A 12,993-nucleotide genomic window follows, 5' to 3' on the forward strand; every position below is an offset into this window, starting at 1 on the left:
GAACATTCTACAAAATTCCTGGCCAGTACTCATCAAAATTGTCAAAGTTATGAAAGTCAAAGTAATGCCCACAGAAGAGACAAAGTGGACATAAAAAAAAGACAATATCATGAAGTGGATCTTGGAACAAAAGACATTAGTGGAAATATGACAATTCCCAGTAAAATCTCATTTTAATTTATAGTTCTACACCAGCTCCTGGTACTTTTTCAGTGTGGGGAGTTGTGCCACACTTCAGTCAGACATGCACATCAGGAGGGACTCAGCTGAGGGCAGACAGCCTGTGTTTCCCTTGCGGCTCTTCCGCAGGTGTGGGATTACTTCAGAATGAAAATTAAAAGCACAATGTAAAATTAGACAATGTGGAAAAAAGGAGCCTGTGGGCACAGCAAAAGAAACTTTTCCCATAAAAGCAAAGAGTCTGAGTAAAGGAACAGTGCATTTGTGACCTCTAGGACACTAGCAAGCAACCTTTGGAACTCTGGAAAAAGTCAAAGTCTAAGTAGATGATGACCAGATTTCTTCCAATCTCATCAGAACTAGGCCTGTAACTTAAAGAAATTTGAAAACTTCCAAACAAAGGAAATGCCAGGAAAGTATATTATATTAAAATTCCTATAAGGAAAGGATAAAAAGAAAATCTTTAAGCAGTCAAGAGAAAAAAGCCATGCAAGGAAGAGAGAGAAGGTGGCTGCACGTTGTCAGGAGGAGAGCAGTGCCATGCAAGGTGGGTTTTGTGGTCAGTCCTGTCAGACATTTAGGGAAGTAGTGATTCACAGACTTTTCCAGAATTGCAGAGAGAAAATCCTTCCCAAATACCTTAATACCAGAATTCCCTTAATGCCAAAACCAGAAAAAGGTTCATATAGAATAAAAGTGTAGATCAACATCCCTCACTAATGCATATTCCAAGATGTTTAATAAAATGTAGCAGATCAAATATTATAGCATATAAACACCACAGTAGACTAAGAGGGCAATCCCAGGAATGCAAGTTTGGCTTAATATTCAATAATTGATTAAGATAATACCTCATAACAAAATAAATGAGAAAAACCTTACACCCTCTCAACAGGTGTAAAACACTATCAAAACTTAACATTCATCACCAAAAAAAGATAATAATAATCCATTCAGTAAATGGGCCAAGGACCTGAACAGACACTTCTCAGAAGAGGATTTACAATCAATCAACAAATATACGAAAAAATGCTCATCATCTCTAGCAATCAGAGAAATGCAAATTAAAACTTCTCTAAGATACCATCTCACTCCAGTAAGAGTGACAGCCATGAGGAAGACAAACAACAAGTGCTGGCGAGGATGCAGGGGAAAAGGTACATTCATACACTGCTGGTGGGACTGCAAACTGGTGCAGCCAATTTGGAAAGCAGTATGGAGATTCCTTGGAAAACTGGGAATTTTGACCCAGCTATTCGTCTTCTTGGACTATACCCAAAGGACCTAAAAACAGTATATTACTGGGACACAGCCACATTAATGTTTATACAGCACAATTCACAATAGCTAAACTGTGGAGCCAATCTAGATGCCCTTACGTAGATGAATGGGAAAAAAAATGTGGCATTTATACACAATGGAATATTACTCAGCAATAAAAAAATAATAAGATCATGGCATTTGCAGGGAAATGGATGGCATTAGAGCAGATTATCCTAAGTGAAGTTAGCCAATCCCCAAAAAACAAATGCCAAATGTCTTCTCTTATATAAGGGGGTGACTCAAAATGGGATAGGGAGGGAGAGCAAGGGAGGAAGATTACCTCTAGATAGGGAATAGGGGTAGGAGGGAAAGGGAGGGAGAAGGGGAATAGCATGGATGATGAAAGGAGACCCTCATCATACAAAATACATGTATGAAGATGTGAATTTGGTATCAACATACCTTATATATAATCAGAGATATGATAAATTATTGTACAATGGTGTGTTAAGAATTGCAATGCAAAATAAATAAATTTTAAAAATTATTTTAAAAAAAACCCTCAACATTCATGATTTAAAAAAAAAAAAAAAGCCAGAAATGCGGGGGGAACCTTCCTTAACGTACTTAAAACCTATAGTAAATATCATGCTTAATGGGAAACAGACTCTGTCCACCTAAAATGGAAACGAGGTAGGGATATCACCACTTCTCTTCAATGCTGCATAAGGCAGGAAGAAGAAACAAAGACATAAAGGTTTGGAAGGAAGAGTAAAGTAGTTTGTATTCACATATGGCATGATTGTGCACCTTCACAGAAAACTCCCAGGGAGCCTGAAAAAGGCATTTGCAAATATAATGCAGAATAGCATCTAAAAACACAAAATAGTTAAAGACAGACATGATACGATACATGCAAGGTTTATAAATGGAACCTTTTACAGTGGAACCGCCTAGGTGCCCTTCAGTAATGAGCAAATAAAGAAAATGTGATTTATACATACAATAAAGTATTATTCAGCCATAAAGAAGAATGGAATCATGGTGTTTGCTGATACATGGATGAAACTGGACACTATCATTCTAAGTGAAATAAGCCAGACTGAATGTGAGATGCCATGACACCCTACCTGGAGTTTCAGAATCAAACACACAAATTGTCTTCTACTGGCACCAGCAGACTACCATCTACATATGCACAGGACTGACTTAAAATCGATTAAAGAATATTTCAATTCATTAAAGAAAACAAAATTTTAAAATTACATGCTTAGCCAACACAAGTTTAATTGTTTAGTGAATTTTGAATTGGCCCCCATTAGTGGTAAATACAACACTTTGTATTTGGTGTAGAAACCAAACGTTTCAGGCTTTTACCTTGACAGTACAATGTTCATTTGTGTGTAAAGTGCTAGTTTTATCTACAAGCTAGTTAAGTAAAGCCTGCATTGTAGCAGTGAGACTGCTGTCTTTCAGCTGCCTGGTGACTGTACCTGATGTTTAATCCTGCTGGTCAGGCTTGCTTGAGGGTCCCCTCACTTTGAAGCCAGGACTGCCATTGTTAGTGGTATGGTGAAGCTGGAGCAGCCTGCTTGCAATAGCAACAAGGACAAGATCCTCTGTAAGAATCCAAGGAGCCTGTTTCAAATGTCTTTTCTTTCTAGGTAACACCACTAGCATTATTAAAAATAGGATTGATTCTGAGGTAGCTACACAGTTCTTTTTTGTTTTTGTGAAGGGTTGGGGGGTTGTTTTGTTGTTGTTTTGGTACTAAGAACTGAACTCAGGGGCACTGAGCCACATCCCCAGCCCTATTTTGTATTTTATTTAGAGACAGGGTCTTACTGAGTTGCTTAGCACCTCACCATTGCTGAAGCTGGCTTTGAACTCTCCATCCTCTTGCCTCAGCCTCTGGAGCCACTGGATGTCATTAATGAATGTTATGTACAATGTGTAGCTGGTTGGTTTCATTTTAGTGGATTTTGGGGGTAGGGAATGAGAAGGGAGAAAAACAAAATCAGCCAAATAAAAGCACATCTATTCATTTAGAATCAGCACCCAAGGTAAAGGAATTCTCTGTGGATTGTACATCACTCCCATCCTCTGATACTTGCCCACTCTCAAAGAAATTGGTCTTCCCTTCTGATGAACCATTCTCCATAAAGACAAATGGATTTTCCACTCCGAAAACCTTCTTAAAGTCCAACTCTAGCATGAGCCTGTCTGCCACGAATTCAATGAATTGCTTCATCCAAGTACAGTTCATCCCAATGAGCTTCATGGGCAAGGCCTCCGTGAGGAGCTCCTGTTCCACCCTGACAGCATTGCTCTGATGTAGGTGTAGCAGGTATTTGGACATCGGGCAACAAATTCAGAGTGTAAACCCTCGTCTCTGCTGATAAGTTCATTGGAAAATGTGAGGCCAGGCATCAGTTCTTATATTAAATATTGATGCAAATGAGCCAGAAAAGAAGATTTCTCCCATAGTGGCCAAGACTACAGCACGTTTTCTGTAGGTAGCTTCTTTGTCCCCAGTCCAACACAAGGCACAATCTGCTTTCTTCTTCACCCAAGACATCATTTCAATGGCATTGGAGAGAAATTCCCTGTCTTAGGAAGTTTTAATGTAAATGTCAATAAGGAGACCATATATTTCAGAATGTATGTTTTCCATGGCAATTTGGAAGCCACAGAAACAGCCGGCTTCTATAATTTGAACCTCTTGGCTAAATCGCTGCACCAGATTTTCACTTGCTATGCCATCACATGCGTTCAAAGAAAGCTAGAACATGTGATATAAAATATCCTTCCTCAGGCTTCAGGGCCTCCCAGTGCTGACTGTCCTTGGAAAGATCCACCTCCTCCGCTGTCCAGAAGGAAGCCTCGGCTTTCTTATACATTTGCCAAATATCGTGGTAATTGATAGCAAACATGGCAAAGTGGCGGAGTTCTCTCGCAGTAGTGGTTCATCCTCCAGTCTGGGGGCAGTTACTTTTTATTTTGTATTTTATTTAGAGACAGGTTCTAATAAAATTTTCTAATAAATCTCTAATAAAATTTTCCAAAAAAGTGGCAAAAAAAAGTGTTGGGTGAACCACATGAAATTGCGATTTTCTTAAGTCAAATACTTTTAAAAAGGGGAATAGCCATTTATTGACAATTTCATGTGGCTCAATGGGTAAACTTTAGCTGTCACATTGCTTTCCATATCACAAGAGGACCATAGGACTTATAGGTTCTCTTTGGCAGGAAAGGAGTATGGGGCAGGGAGCAGTCCCCACAGCCAAGGAGACAATGCTGCTGTGGTGCCAAGCTCAGGCTCTTGGGTACAAAGAATATTTCTGCAGCCAATAAGCACATGAAAAAAACATTACTAATCGTTGTGATAATGCAAATTAAAGTCAAATTTAGATTTTAACATGTCTACAGACTTAATGAGGATGTGGAGCAACTGCGATTCATGCATTGGGTTGGTGGGAATTTAAAATAATATAGCCACTATGGAAAACAGTTTGGCATTTTTGTCAAGTAAAAATATGCTTATCATGTAACTCAGCAATTCCATTTCGATAAATTTTTCCAAGAGAAATGAAAACATATCCACACAAAAGATGTTTACAACATCTTCACTTATAGTGTCCTGAAAGTACAACAGGCTAAAGTCAATAATATATGAATAAGCAAACTGTAATATATTTGCACAGTGGAATATCATGAGTAATTCAGAAGAATCAACTACTGGTAAACAGAACACAGATAAATTTTGGGCTGAGACCAAAAGCAGCCGAACAAAAGGGTCCATGAAGCATAAGTCTGTTTATGTGTAATTCTGAAAAGGTCACGTTACTCTCTAGCGTCAGAAGTCAGACTGCTGGCTGCCTGGGTGGATGAGGCAGGCTCACTGAAAGGAATAGGGCAGCGCTGTCCTGATACAGCAGTAAAGGCACACGTGAAGCTCACAGTTAGGCTATGAGCATTTCATTGTATATAAATATTTATTTTATCCTTCAATAAATTTGAAGTATTTTAAGATTTTTTAAATAGTCCACACAGAGATGTCAGACACACTCCTGAAGCATCTGCTGAATTTAACAAACTGCAGTATTATGCAAATCCAAGTTCTTGAGTTTCATTGTTCACTAGAACTTCAATTCCATAAGACAAAAGCTCATCAGTTGATTACAGAGAAATAGCAATTTTGGTTCTCATTTCTAGTACACCATCAGTGCTGCTCACCAAAGAGCCCCCCACCCTGTGACAGGAGATGAAGATCAAATGTGGGGATGAAGCCAGGGGGACCATGCCCCGGACGACCCGGGGCGAGGCATTGCTGGTGGTGTTCTGTAAGATCTGTTTCTGATGGTGCATGTGTAGAGCATTGATCAAGAGACAGTACTCACGGGCATCGCAGACAGTGCTGGCTGATCCCCCAGCCTCTGCTGCTTACCAAAGGAAAGTAGGGGCAGAGATGGCCACCCGGAGGACATGAGGACAAGGACTGGCCCAGGTGCCCACTGCAGCTTCCCCTCCCACATTGTGGAGAGCCAGGGACTCTGTGTGAAATTAACAGTAAAACTGGGAATTGTATAAAGGCAAATTGAACATTGTTCTGAGTGTGGCAATGCTAAATAACTTCCCCAACTAAACCAGGCCTTGGCTATTTGTCCAGGTCACATATTTACTTCCAAAGAGTGTTCAGGTTCCCCTCATTTCTTGCCAGCATGGTTTCACTTCTCTGAGTCTGAATTCTTCGTGTGATCTGATTCTTATTCGAGCACTTGGTCTCCCATTGTGCCAGCTCACGGGATTGGCTTGTGTGCCCTCCCTGCCTTGGTTCTCATTCTGGGGCTAAGTCGTGCCAGGCCTGGGGCTGAGCAGCAGAAACACAAAAATGAATGGGATGCTGTTCCTCCCCACAGGGAGTCTCAACCCAGCACCAGCCAACTGCTCTGTGTGGCTGACAGCAGAGTAGCAGGATCCTTGGTAAATCTGCAAGATCAAGTTACTAGAACAGTTCTTACTGAAAGGAGTTAACAATTCCAGAGTCAATAAATGGGTGTGCCACGTTCAAAAGCTGGCACTGCTAATAACCATAATTTTAATTCCTCAGATGTTGACTGTGGGTTGGATAAAGAAATCTCATCATTGATTACTGCAAGTAAAAAATCAAACTGTAATTAATCATTCTGGCTAAACACAAGTCTCATGAAACCCATGTCTCCATGACAGCCCTGCATGTTTCTTGAGTGATTTTTATGGTGCAGTGACCTCACAGCAGTCGATTCACAAGTCTAGAACTTCATTCCCTCACTTACGTATGCAGGAGAGAGGGCAGGGTTTCCTAAGGTACATAGGGACATCTCAGCTATGCAGATAGGACCACCCACACTTGTGTAGCTTCCAAAACTTCACGCAAAGGTCCCCCCAACACACACAGACACACACACGTTTACTGGTGCACTATAGTTGCACATATTGATGGGAATTGTTGTTACATATTTGTACACGCACACAATATGACAATATAATTTGGTCAATATCACTCCCCAGCACTTCCTCCCTCCCCACTTCCCACCCTTTCATCCCTTTCCTTTACTGATCTCCCTTTGATTTTCCTGAGATTCATCTCTCACCTTTTTCCTTTTCTCCTCTCTAGTTTCTACATACGAGAGAAACTAAATGACCCTTGACTTTCTGACTTTTGACTTAACATAAAGGTCTCTAGTTCCTTCCATTTTCCTGAAAATCACATAATCTCATTTTTCTTTATAGTTGAATAAAACCATCGTGTGTATACCACATTTTCTTTATCCATCCATCTGTCTACTGATGGACACCTAGCAGTCTGGTTATAGTTTGACTACCATGAATTGTGCTGTAATAAACATGGATATGCAGGTATCAATGTAGTAAGGTGACTTTAATTCTCCAGGGTAAACACTGAGGAATGGTATAGCCAGGACATATAGTGCTTCCATGCTTAGTGTTTTGAGGAATCTCCATACTGATTACCATAGTGGTTGTACTGATTTATAATCCCACCAAAAGTGTACAAGTATTCCTTTTTCTCCACATCTTATCCAGCATTTATTATTGTTTGTATTCTTGATAGCTGCCATTCTGATTGGTGTGAGATGACCTAGAAAATGTTTTAAGAAAGGGAGGAACCCTTTGTCCCATTCCTTCTGGAATAATAAAATTTAGAATTAGAAGACACCTTGCAGAGTATAAGGAAATAGGTCTCTGAGCATCAAGGCCTTCGCCAAGGCCATACAACCTAGAAGGATCTGAGCCAGGACTAGCATCCTACGTGGTAGACACTCATCACTTTGTCCGTCTGGAGAAGGAAAAGTACCCTTTGTATGGGGGACTTGTACTTTCTGCCACTCCATACCCCAACCTACGGCCAGCAGGAACTGCTGGTGTGTTGCATCCCCAGCCTCAAGAACAGTTGAAAAATGGTCATGATTCAGGCAGCCAAGCACCTGGTGATAAGATTCAGGAATCTTATCAGCACCTCCACCTCCCCACCGGCAGCTCTTCAGGGCCTGGCTGCAGCGGGTGGCCCTTAACCCCAGTGAGGGCCCTCAGACACTGTGCACCTCAGCTGGGGTGCATCCTCACAGACCTTGAAGCTGGGAGAAAATTACCGAAAGTGCCAGTGGCCATGCCCACGCCCTTCCCAGAGGACCTGCTCAGAGGACGGGAAGGTTAATATAGTGTACAACTCTCACCAGCAGGAAATGAAAACAAGGTGGATTGCGGGTTTCTGAGCAGCAGACAAATACCTGTCAACTGAAGGGAGCAGGAGCACACAACCAAAAGGCATTTGCCAGCTGTTGGGGTTCCCTGGCTCCCCGCCATTTGTAAGGCATTCCACAAAGTGCTGGACGTGGCAAGAGCAGCATACGCTGCCTCTGCCAGTAGCAGCATTCAACAGGCCTTAGAGGGGAGGCAGCCAGCAGGGGCACAGCAGGAGGAGAAGGATGTCAGCATAACGCAGAAGTGGCTCCAGAGAGTTTAACTTCAGGGTTCTCAGTCGTGAACTCTTGTGTCTAAGCAGTTAAAGGATCTGCTATCATCTCTTTTTATTCCATTTATTTATTTATGGTACCAAGGATTGAACCTAGAGACACTTAACCACTGAGCCAAGTCCCCATCCCTTTTTATTTTTGAGACAGGGTCTCACTAAATTGCTGAGGCTGGCCTTGAACTTGCAATCCCCTGCCTCAGCCTCCTGAGCCACTGGGATTACATGCATGCACAACCATGCCCGGCTCATCTTCTTCTTTTTTTTTTTTTTTTTAAGTGATCAAATTGGATAATCATATTGGATGGAGTAATCACCCTCATCCAAGACCCCCAGTGGATGCCTGAAAATGTGGATAATACCAAATCCTTGTATATATGGGGTTTTTCTATATGTACATGCCTATGATGAAGTTAAATTTATAAATTAGGCACAAAGATTAACAACAATTACTATTGATAGCAGTATATTTTATTGCATTTGCCCTGTGGGGCTGTTATTAAGTAAAGTAAGGAGTACTTAAAACAGGCCCTGCAATGCTGAGGCAGTGAATCTGATAAGTCAGAGGGCTACTGAGTGACAAAGGGGTAGGATATGTTGGGCAGGAATGACTCACAACCCAAGAGATTTCATCACACTGCTCAGAATGGTATGCAATTTAAAACATGAGTTGTTTACTTCTGGGATTTTTACATTTAATATCTTCAGACAATGGGGCTGGGGCTGGGGCTGTAGCTCAATGGCAGAGTGCTTGCGCAGCAGACTCTGGGTTTAATTCCTTGCACTCCAAAAAAAAAAATTAATAAATCAGTCGTTTGGAGGTTGACCAGGGTTTACTGAACCCTCAGAAAGCAAAATCTAGAGTAAGCAGCGAACAACTCTATCTTCTTTGAACTAAAACCACACCTGAAAATGATTTCCTGCTGAGAAGAGTCAGTGGTAATATTTAGACAATTACCATGACGCTTACAAGATCACCAAAATTAAAAACTGTTAAAGCCACTAATAAACCTCTCATTGACATACTTTGGAATTGAGAAGGAAAAAATACTAAAGTTTTGATAAATATTTGCCTAATAAGTAGAATTGTGTCTCCGTGCACAGTGGCATACTACTGTAATCCCAGCTAATCAGGAGGCTGAGGCAGCTTAATGAGACCCTGTCTCAAAAGAAAATAAAAAGGGCTGGGGTGTGGCTCAGTGGTAGATGGCCCCTGGATTCAATCTCCAATACCATAAAATGAAGGAGGAGGAAGAGGATAAAGGGGAGAAGAGTATGGAGAAGGAGAATCTTAACAATTCAGTGAATGAGGAAGAATTTTTTTATAAAACGGGATATAAAATAACAGCACAAAGGCAGAGACTGATAAGTTTTATCTCATTAAAATTTGAAACTGTTCTGTGTTTAAAGACATCATTTAAAATATGAAGAGATAAGCCACAAACCAGGAAAAGATAGTTGCAGCACATACCACTAATAAAGGCTTAGTATCCAGTGCACGTGCACATCTCTTACCCATGAAATAGACAGGTGGGCCAAGGTAATGAACCCCAGACTACAGGCGAGGGACCTCAAGTGGCTAATGACAGTGGCAAAAGCTACTAAACCTCACTCTGTGTAAGATGTATGCAAATTAAACAATAGCATTTCTCATCTGTCAGATTGGTAAGAATCTAAGAGTTGGGAGTTACTAAATGCTGGCAAGGATGTGAAGTGGCCGCAAAAAAGAACCTGACCACAATTAAGCTTCTTTGGTGACCCCTCCCACCATAATTAAGCTTCTTGTCAGCAAGATTTTACAGAGTGTCAACAAGGTTTCACAGGAGTTCTGCACAGAGCTTTATGTGGTTTGTAACTTTCTCTTTCTTGTAAAACCTAGGTCTGCGTCAAGCTTATTACTGTGCAAATGATACTATTTCTGCTTTCCTCCAGACCTGGCACCCAGAGATTTTTAGGCAAGAGTCCCTCTGGACCACCTCAGCTTAAATAAACTTGCTTCCTGAAAATTCCTCATGTATCCAGCTTCATCTGTCCTCAGCTACAGAAGTGTACGTTAGAGCAAGCTTTGAAGAGTAACTTGGCAAGTTGAATGAACTAGCCCAGCAGCAGGCTTATACAGCCACTTCACTGCCAGCCACGAGCCCGACAGTGAGATGCGAGCCAGAATGATCTTGCAGTGTTATTAATAGGAGAAAAACCAAACCAAAGCCCCAAACAAATAAAAGCATGAAGTAAACCATGTCTAGCTGCCAAGCAGAAAAAGAAAAGGAAAAGGAGGAGAGCAGTTATAATAGCTCACAAGGTGACGGTGGTGAACTGGAGCCCTGCACACTGAAGGGGACCGCCCGAGAGCAGAGAGCTGAACAAAGACTCCAAAAGGAGTGAAGGTGTGTCCACGTGAGGGACTTCACAAGAGGCCAGAGCATAGAGCAGGCACCCCTGGCAGAGAGGCCCGAAGGGCAAGTCAGGAGGGCTACCCGTGACTCACAGGGATTCAGTGTGCTTTCCACTCGGTGCGTTATAGTCATCTCTAAAACTCACTGCACGTCATGAGGAGTCAGATTTCTGTTCTACATCCACGTAGAAGCAGAACCCTCCTGATTCTGCGAATTCCTTCCTGTCATAATTATATCTTATTTTCCACTGTGCAGTTTTAGTTGTAAACGTTTATTAATACAAATATTAATACAGCTTTATTAGTCTGAAATTTTGAACATTTGAAAAGTCAGAGAATAGCACTCTATTCAATTTTTTTATTTGAATAAATAGGATGGAGACAAGTGATCATGCTATTGATTTAAAATCAGCTGGACACTGGTTTCTTAGAGGTAATTTGAGATGCTTTGTTGAGTTAGAACTGCCTAAGAATGTGTGTGTGTGTGTGTGTGTGTGTGAGACTGGAAATTGAACCTAGGGCTGTGCATGCTAGGGAATCACTCCACCACTGAGCTACACCCTCAGTCCCTAAGAAGTGTTTGGACTGAGTTGACTTTATTTTCTAAACTGAAGGCCTATGAAATATCCCACTGAATCAAAGTCAAAATAGGACATTAAGATTTTTCTGTGGGGAAAATTGATAAAAATAAATTGAGGTCAAAATTCTGCCCATCAAAAACACGAAGCCTGTGTACCTGCATGTACTTGCCTAGATGCCAAGCACCTGGCCAGGTATAACATAGAGAGTCAGAAGAGTGCTTTTCCCTGCCATCCAGCAACTCCGGATTCCCATGCAGACAGACAAATAGAAGGCAGAGCGGGGCAGGGTGTGCACAAAGTAGGGCTGAGGCGACGGCTGGCGGAGCTGCCCCAAAGACCCCGGGTCCTGGGAGAATTTAGTACACTAGGTGAGTGCAGGCAGCAGCATCTCCACCAGGGTGAGCCACCAGGGACAAGGTACCTCTCACTCTTTGACCCAGTATATTTTTTAATACTCAAAAATGATTTCTTTAACAGAGGAATGGAGTCCTGCAGGGTAGAGCTGTGAAAGAGCGTCACTCAGCCTGTCCTACATTTTGAGTGTCCCCAAGTATACATTCCTCATACAGTGGGGGCTTGTGAGGCCCAGCCCCTTCCTTAGAAGGCAGCCCCAGCACCTTCCTTTGGCAGTCCCCTGGATGGGGAGAGTAAAAAGCTTCAAATACGCCTGGGCCGGATGCAGTGGCCCAGACTGTGTCCTCCGCTGTGCCTCTCATTCCTACACCTCCTGAGTGTGTCTGCTTGGCTGTTTATGTCATGACCAACAGGGGACCACGTGGCTGTCAACCATGGTGCTCTTGAGTCCATGTTGCTAATTAAATTCTACTTTTCAGCCTCAAAAGCAGAGGTTCTGATCAGGAGGTCATGGACTGAGCTGGGAGTGTGTGTGCTAAAGTGTAAGCAGACCTGAAAGTGACCAAGAGAGCCCTCTGGACCACCAGCCTCCGAGAGGTCAGGACTGCCTCCTGGCGCCTGCTCCCAAGGCCTGCCAGGGAACCAGTGTGGGTGGAATCACAGAATCTCTTGATGCGTTGATGAGTGCAGTGATGGACCGTGGTTCCAGGATGGGCATGCAAGGAACTGAACCCATAGGGCAGGGGAGAACCATAGACTGTCTTATGGACTGGACACTTTTGAGCAGGAAGACTAGGTATTTGGGAATGGAGAAGGCCTAGAATACGGGTCATTTTTGAAGAATAGAAGGTGGTGGACTTTTGATTTGTGATTATTGCAAGGCCTGGATTGATAGTTACTGGGTTAAAATCTATTTGCTTTGGGTCTGAAATTTCCCCTCAAGCTCGAGTTTGAGGGCTTCGTCCCAGTGCGGCAGTGCTGAGAGGCGGGGCTGGAGAAAGAGGACTTTCTCTGACCTAGTCAGGAGATTGATGGTTTGAAGGTGTTATTGGGAGCTGAAGAGCTGGGGCCTCATTGAAGGAGTGGGAACCACATCTGCCCCTGGACCCTTCCTTGCCCTTTCTCTGCTTCCCACCTGCCATGAGCTGACCTGCTTTCCTCTGCCACACCCTTCACCGCCGCCCAGAGCT

The 12,993-nt window shown here is 42.5% G+C and overlaps 1 pseudogene; it reads right to left on the reverse strand.

Moving 5' to 3' along the window:
- Positions 1–3,480: 3,480 nt before the first annotated feature.
- Positions 3,481–8,112, reverse strand: LOC114104983 (ribonucleoside-diphosphate reductase subunit M2 pseudogene; annotated as a pseudogene).
- Positions 8,113–12,993: the final 4,881 nt, after the last annotated feature.

This window comes from Marmota flaviventris, chromosome 1, assembly GCF_047511675.1.
Source record: "Marmota flaviventris isolate mMarFla1 chromosome 1, mMarFla1.hap1, whole genome shotgun sequence".
Lineage (NCBI taxonomy): Eukaryota > Metazoa > Chordata > Mammalia > Rodentia > Sciuridae > Marmota > Marmota flaviventris.